This window comes from Cavia porcellus, unplaced genomic scaffold, assembly GCF_034190915.1.
Source record: "Cavia porcellus strain 051 isolate PalLab524CR breed Dunkin Hartley unplaced genomic scaffold, mCavPor4.1 scaffold_16, whole genome shotgun sequence".
NCBI lineage: Eukaryota > Metazoa > Chordata > Mammalia > Rodentia > Caviidae > Cavia > Cavia porcellus.
In genome coordinates this window covers 58,946,943-58,955,254 of record NW_026947499.1, presented here as the reverse complement: position 1 = coordinate 58,955,254, position 8,312 = coordinate 58,946,943, and the positions used below count along the sequence as shown (strand labels likewise).

Below are 8,312 nucleotides of genomic sequence, written 5' to 3'. Positions count from 1 at the left end.
CAAATGGTGAGAGTAATACAGGGCTTTAAATCAAGATAATGGAAAGTCAAAGTGGGTTACTATAATACATCCTGCTATTTTTATTTATTTTTCACTTAATTAAAAGGATGAAAATAAAAAAGTAAATAATGGAGTGGAGATTGAGATAAAAGAGGTCATAACAGCAAAACAGCGCAGATCAAAACATAACCATTTAAGCAGAATAGTGTTTCACCACAAGATAATCCTGACATAGTTACCATATTGTCTCTTTCCTTGAAATCCTTGAGTACAACTTCATATACTGTAGCATCAAATATATCAAAACAATGTAAAACCAAGAGAATGGACAGCATTACAGGGTATTTAGAGCAATGGTTTCTGTATAATTTCCTTGTATTTAAAAGTTTTTGCTTATACTATCATACATAATAAAATCCAATAAGATACAACCTGTTTAGACCAATGGAGACAGAAGAACAAAATCTTAATGAGACTTCAAAACAAGATGATACTAAATCAGTATTACCTATTAAGATGTCATTTTCTCCAAAATAGCTGTTTCTGTCATCCAATCTTCTCTGCCTCATTTCTGTTGAGCTCTTTTTCTGTCATTAGTTTTCAGTTTGTCTTCTTCATTTTGTTCTCTGCTCCATTCATTATGGCCTCCCCGCCACTATTTCTGGATTCTTTGTATTTTTCTTTTTTAGAATATCCTGCAATACTCTCTGTAGAGTTGAATTGGTGGTTGCAAATTCCCCCAGTTCCTCTTTATCCTGGAAGTACCTTGTTTTTCCATCAATTTCCAGGGATAGCTGTGCAGGATATATCAATCTTGGCTGGAGATTATTATCTTTCAAAGCTTGAATTATTTCCCCCCATGCTCTTCGTGATTTGATGGTTTGTGCAGAGAAATCTGCTGTAATTCTGATGGGTGTTCCCTTGTAAGTGGTCTGTTTCTTGTCCCTGACAGCTTTTAATATTCTGTTCTTGTATTGAATTTCTGGAATTTTTATTATTATATGCCTGGGTGTTGCTCTGTTTGGGTTGTAGGTGGCTGGGGTCCTGTATGCCTCATACATCTGAGTGTGATTTCAGTTTTTTGAGAAACCTCCATACTGATTTCCATGATGATTGTGCTAATTTACATTCCTACCACCAGTGTAGACAGAATGCTTTCCTATGCACCTTATCAGCATTTACAGTCTTTTGTACTCTTCTCATAGGAAAGAAGGTTTTTAAATATTTTTTATATGATTGAGCATGTTTTATATAGTTGAGCATGTTTATTTATTTTTGCAGAGGAATCTATCCAGTTAATGACTCTATTTTTTATTGAGTTACTGATTATTTGGGAAGAATAAGTATTTTTATTTCATTATATATTCAACATCAGTGGTGGTAAACCTATGGCACACATGTCACATCTGCCTCTTTTTATCATTAAAAGCTCTGTAAGTTTTGCTATCCCTCTTCTAGATATTAATCCTCTGTCTGCATCCATTTGGATTTAGCGGATGGATTTAATGCATCCATCTTGTTGATTCTTCCATTTCTGGAGCTATTGGAGTCCTATGGAGGAACTTAATGCCTAAGCTTATGCTTTGAAGTGTCTGACTTATGCTATAAACATTTTGGATAGATTTTGAGTTGATTTTGGTTCATGGAGAAATAGACATTTAGTTCCAGTCTTTTACATGTGATCAGCCAATTTTTTCAGCACCATTTTTTTTCAGTAGATGACTTTTTATTTTAAAGAGAAAAAACAATAAAAGTGATATAAAATTTAAGAACAAGATAATGGGAGAGTAACAATGGTTAATATATTGGATACTGTCATCTTTAAATTAGTTGCTCAGATTACAAGATATAGGCATCAAAAGTGATCAAAAATATAAACATAAGCCATTTTTTCAATAAAATGTTAGAAATTATTAGCATTAGCATCTTAACTGTCATATATCTATAATTTATTTTTCCTTTTCCCTTCTTTCCTTTCTCTGTTCCCTCATCCCAGTTTCTCTTTCATTTTGAACACTTTCTTCCCATTTCCAAATATCTATTGTAAATTTTGGATCTTATTTATCCTGTCAGCTTCTTTTCTTATATTTTTATTTAAAGAAAGAAAAAGGTAGAATAATAAAATATTCAAAAATTAATATCATGAAGTCGCTAGTTGATACATATTGTCATCTTAAAAATAGTTGTTAAATTTAGAAAATTAAGGCATAAAAAGTGGCTAGACACTCAAACATTGACAGTGCAAAACCTTCTGTTCAATGATCTAACAGAAATTTAGTAATACAGTCATCTGACTTACACACTATACATACTGTTATATCCTTTAGAGTACTTTACTTCCCTTTCACTTTTACAATATCTATTATAATTTTGGATCTTATTATTCTGCCAGTTATTATTACTTTGTATACTAGAGAGACTGTGATATTTAATAATGTGAGTCTTTTTTATTTCACTAATAAGGAATATTCTCAAGTTGCCTCCATTTACCTATGAAGGCCTCAACATCATCCTTTTTTCACAGCTGAGTAGCATTCCATTGTACAAAAATACCACATCTTTTTCTGCAGTTAATGGGCATTATGGTTGTTTCCAAGAGTTAGCAATCACAAATTGTACTGCTATGAACTTGTCTGAACGTATATCACTGTGACATGAACATGATATTTTCAATTTTTCTAGGAAAATATCCAGGAGAGGAATAGCTGGATTGAATGGAACTTCCAATCCCAGTTTTTTGAGGAATATCCATACTGATTTCCATGGTGGTTGCACCAGTTTGCACTCCCATCAACTGTGGAGAAGTGTTCCTTTTTCCTCGCATCCACATCAACATTTATTATCAGTTGATTTCTTGATGGCAGACATTCTTGGCTGGGTGACATGAAATCTCAATGCTGTTTCAAATTGCATTTCTCAAATGACCAGTGATGATGAACATTTTTCCATGTATTTATTTGACATTTGCATATCTTCATCTGAGAACTGTATGTTCATTTCCAATGCCCATTTTTGGAGAGAGTCTTTGAATTTGGGAAGCTTGATGCTTTTCATTTCTTTATACATTATAGGTATAAGTCCTTTGTCTGAGGGATTGTTGGCTAAAATTCTTTCTCATTCTGTGGGTTTTCTTTTCACTTTGTTGGTGATTTATTTTGAAGTGAAAAAATTTTTAGTAATATGAGATTTCAGTTGTTGATTCTTTGAAGTATTTCCCATGCAGTTGGCATTTTATTCATGAATTCTCTGCTACCCCTATGTCTCTAAGATTTCTACCTACCTTGTCCTCCAGTAAATTTAGTGTTTATGCTTTAATATTTAGATCCTTGATCCATTTTAATTTTAGTTTATTGTATGGTCGTAGGCATGGATCTATTTTCAGTCTTCAGCATGTGGAAAGCCAATTTTTTTCAACATCATTTATTAAAGATTATCTTTTTTACAGTGAACGTGTTTAGCCCCTTTGTCAAATATAAGGTGGCTGAGTATCTTTGTAGTTATGTTTGCATCTTCTAATCTGTTCCACTGATCAAGTCTATTTCTTTGCCAGTACCATGCTGATTTTATTTCTGTGGCTTTGTATTACAGTTTCAAGTCAGGGATTGAGACTTCTCCTGACTTGCCTTTGTTGCCCAGAATCGCCTTTGCTATTCTAGGTTTCATCTGTTTCACCTAAAATTCTATCCTCAGCTTCCTGTAAATGGGTTTGCCAGCTTTCAGTAGAATTTTGTGTTTCTTGGATATCTCTCTGAATTTGTTTCATGGATTCTGCTTGTTTTCTGCATAGTTCATTCAAAGTTTCTGTCAATTTCCCATGCTCCTGAATCTTTTTATCTCTTTCTTCTCTAGCTATGCTGAGCAACTCATTTTCTAAGGTTGTTATTTCTGTCTTTATATATCATTCTAATTTGATTTCCTCTATAGCTTCATGGATTTGTTTCTTTATTTCATTTGCTATCTTTTCAGAGATTTCTCATGTCTGACTTTTAAAGTCCTCTTTTTTGCTGTCCCCTGTTCTTGCTCCTGATGACTAGATGTTTGAGATTGCATTTTGATTTTTATCTTGTCATTTCACCCTCTGGGCCAGTATCTAGTTATTCAATCCCAATAGTTACAACTGTTGGCCGTGTGTCTCCTAGGGTCCTACTGTGTGACTGATGTCCGTCGGATTATTGGATAGATAGTGACCAGAACCTGCCAAGATCTTCCATCTGGGTGAGGGGACAATGAGCTCTGCAATCAAACCAGCATGGCCAATCCACTGCAGTTCAAGGTTATGGGAGAGACAGTGAGAGCCAAACATTCACAGCTGCACTTGGTCTAAGAGATGGGTAGTGTAGCCGAGGGCAGCAGTCTGAGCCAGGTGAGTGAGGCGATCCTCTGGGCCAGCGAGCTGGGAGAGCACACAGGGGTACAGGTGCAGGGCAGTGGTCCAAGCTGGGGTGGGCACAGCGGTCCTCTGGGCCAACATGTGGGGAGAGTGCTCTCCACCATTTGTTAAAGTGTTTTTTCTCCATTATACATTGGAGTCTCTCTGTCAAGAATCCAGTGAGTTGGTTTCTGTGTCATCCATTCTGTTGCATTGGTCTAATATGTCTGTCTGTATACTTACCATGCTGGGGTTTTTTTTTGGGTATGATTGTGTGGCATAATTTGAAATCAGACATTGTGATATCTCCAGACTTGCTCTTTGTGCTTACAATTGCTTTGAGTATTCTGGATCTGTTGTGTTTCCATATGAATTTTAAGATTGTTGTTCTAGTTTTGTGTAGCATAATCTTGGAATTTTGATGGGGATTACATTGAATCTGTAGGTCAGCTTTTGTTAATACGGGCAATTTAACAATGCCAGTTCTGCTAATCCATGAACAAAGGAGGCCTTTCCATCTTTTAGTGTCTTATTTGAAACCAGAATTTATGACCATTTAGCCAGCAATGCAGAAGATTCTTAAAGATTTTCTACACAACAAAGAGAAAGAGTAAATAAGGAACAGAAAATTAATAAATAAGCAAACATTTAAAAATATTTAGTGCATAACTTTCTTTATAATACTGAATATAAATTATATTAATTATCCAATTAAAAGACATAGACTGAAATATTTGATTAAAAAAGAGACATAGCTCTTTAGTGCCTTTCAGAAACACACTTGATAGACAAAGACATAAACCAACCAAAAATGAATGAATGCACATAATATTCCTTGGAAATGGGTCCCAAAACCAAGCAGGAGTACCTATGCTCATTTGTAGCAAGGCAGACCTCAAAACCTAATTAACCAGTTCCAGAAGAGCTCCACCAAATACCAGAACAAAGTTTGTGCCACCTACAACCTCCTGTTCTTGCATATGAAAGGCCATTACAATCAGTTTTGCAGCAGGACACTGTACCTCTAACCCTCTTAATATACATGCTGCATCATTTGTCATAAACAACTTCTCAGGTGTTTGACAACCATTTTGTTCATTCCGTTTGGCTCATATGCTGTATGAGTAATTTGGGCAAGCTCCTTGCAAGCTTGTATGTTTCTATACACAACCTCTTCTAATCCTGAAAAATGCTGGGCCTTCAGACAGGTTTAATGAGCTTAATCTTCATGTAAACATTTTCTACAGCCTAATATTCAATACAGTCACTGCTAGTATATGTGGCTTTATAGAGACATTAAAACCTAAAAATCAGTCCCTCAATTTATAGCTCCAGCTGAATAACTACACATAGCAGTTACACTGAACAGAGCTAATAGAAAATATTTCCATCATTGAAGAAAGTTTTATTGGGCAGTGTTTCCTCACAATAAAAGGCATGGCTTTTATAATATCATAGAAGAATCTATGAACTAAATAAGAACGACCACTACTTTATAAGCACTTTCAGGAACAAAGGTTGAATTCCTACAGTGATACTTAAGTCTGAGCTCCTGTCTTACACTCTTCCCTCTTCCTCTCACTCCTATTCACTGGATGAGCAGTCAACTTTCCTACAAATAAGATCTCATCACTCCCCTTTAATGGTTTCCTGTGTTTTTTACAGCAAAATGTAAATACTTCTTCAGGTATTCAAGCCCCTACATGCTCTGGCCTTTGCTTTACCTAGTTACTGAATTAAATATTTCCATATGTAGCAGCAAACTAGCAGCATTTGAATGGCCAGTAATGTTTTGCTAAGACTTCAGACTAAACACTTTTTTCGAAGAGCTTGCATCATTTTCAATACTTCACTAACATTTACATTAAACCTTGACATTTATTTAGTATATGCAAGTTATTTCCAAAGTACATCCTATAAGGAAGAAGCCAATCCCTATTGAGGTTCCCTTCACTTCCCATAAAACTTTAAATTCAAACACCCTAATCTCAATTAAGCATAGGAAATTTGGGAGACAAAAAGGAACGGCACTATTTGATAGTCCAAAAGACAAATTTCTCAGCATGTAATATGGTATCATAAATATTATGCAAAAGATTATACTTGAGATCATAAGACAAATTTCATTCAGGCCATGGTATCATTTATCCTGCAGGCTAAACAGCAGGTTGCAATAAGTCAGACACAGGAACTCAGAATGTCTTTTAGATCAGTTGCTTCAGGAGGGAAAAAAAAGACCTTGAGACTGGATAGCATTAGGACAAGCTAGTTTATGCTAAGTCAGGACAGGAACCCATGCATCTGGATTGTCCTAACTCAACACACTGCTTCGGCAAACTAAAATGGGCATTCATTTTTCCATTAGAAGCAAGCAAGCAAGACTGAGTTCCAGTTCCTATGCCCTTCTTTCCCGATCTCCTGCTCCTTGGTCCTTCCCAGCCTGTCAGTTTCAGAGGTTATAGAAGATTATGAAACAGCCTGCAGAAAAGCTCATGTAATTCTTCCCGATCAGCATGTTGTTCTGCAAAACATCTTTGAGATGTTGAGAAAGTGTCAGCACTACTTTGTACCTCCATACTGTGTAAACAATCTGGTAATAAAGCATTTCTAGCCAAGACAATTGCTCAGGCACATTTATTTATTTTTCCTAACTCTGGCTATTTCAATGTTGATAACATCAGAGTTTGTAAAATTCTGTGCTCGAGTCTCTTTTCCTCTTCAGTATTACATGACATTGTTTCTAAGAAGGAACATCTGTAAAGGATGCGATGATAATGGAAACTAAGGGAACAGTATTGATAAAGACAGATGGAGAATTGTTGAATTTTATTAAACGAGAAGAATGTCTCATGAATGTACAAATCAAAGCTGTTGCTGATATTGATGCAAATGCCATAGTAACAGGTGGTAAAGTGGCACACAGGGCACTTCGTTATGTGAACAATAACATGTTGGCAAAGCTTAGCTCAAAATGGGATCTTAGAAGAATAGGTAAAACAGTTAATACTGCAGTACTTCCTAGACTGACTCTTCCCATCATTGAAGAAATAGGACACTGTGACAGCATTTACCTGTCAGAATTTGAAGACATACACGTGGTGGTGTTTAAACATGAAAAAAGAAGATGGTGCCATTTCTATTGTACTTTGAGGCTCTACTGACAGTCTGATGGATAATACAGAAAGGGAAGTAGATGATGGTGTTAACACTTTCAAAGTTCTCACAATGGATAAACATTTTGTACCAGGAGGTGGAGCAACAAAAATTGAGTTGGTCAAACAGATCACATCATATAAGAGACCTGTCCTGGATTTGAACAATATACTATTAAGAAGTTTGCTGAAGCTTTTGAAGCTATCCCACTAGCACTGGTAGAGAACTCTGGAGTTAAGGCCAATGAAATAATCTCTAAGCCCAATGCAGTGCATCAATAAGGAAATAAAAATGTTGGGTTAGATATTGAGGCTGAAGTTCCTGATATAAAGGACATGCTGGAAGCTGGTGTTATACTTATCTGGGAAAATACTGGGCTATCAAATTGGCTACTAATGCTGCAGTCACTGTAATTAGGCTTGATAAGATCATCATGGCATAACCAGCTGGTGGGCCCAAGTATTCAAGTGGGAAAAAAGATTGGGATGATGACCAAAATGATTGGCTGGTTTAACTTTTACTATAGAGGAACACAGAATATGTGGGAGTAATCTAGGAATTGCTGTTTTCTTACTTTCCTTAAATTAAGAGAGCATTTTTGTTTCCTCAGCTGAATGATATAATAAACATGTTTGAGTCAGCAGAGATGAAGAAGACCATAAAGCATTAGTGAAAGGACCAGTCCAGAGCAATTCAAGAATCATAAATATATGTGCAGTAAACCTCAGTGGTTTCATAAAGCAAGCACTACTTAATACAAGGGACATATAGACAACTGTTCAAGAAAATT

At 35.8% G+C, this 8,312-nt stretch overlaps 1 pseudogene; it reads left to right on the top strand.

The window, feature by feature from the left end:
• The first annotated feature begins 4,327 nt into the window (after nucleotides 1-4,327).
• On the top strand, nucleotides 4,328-8,036 carry LOC100715086 (T-complex protein 1 subunit theta-like; annotated as a pseudogene).
• The last annotated feature ends 276 nt before the right edge of the window (nucleotides 8,037-8,312 follow it).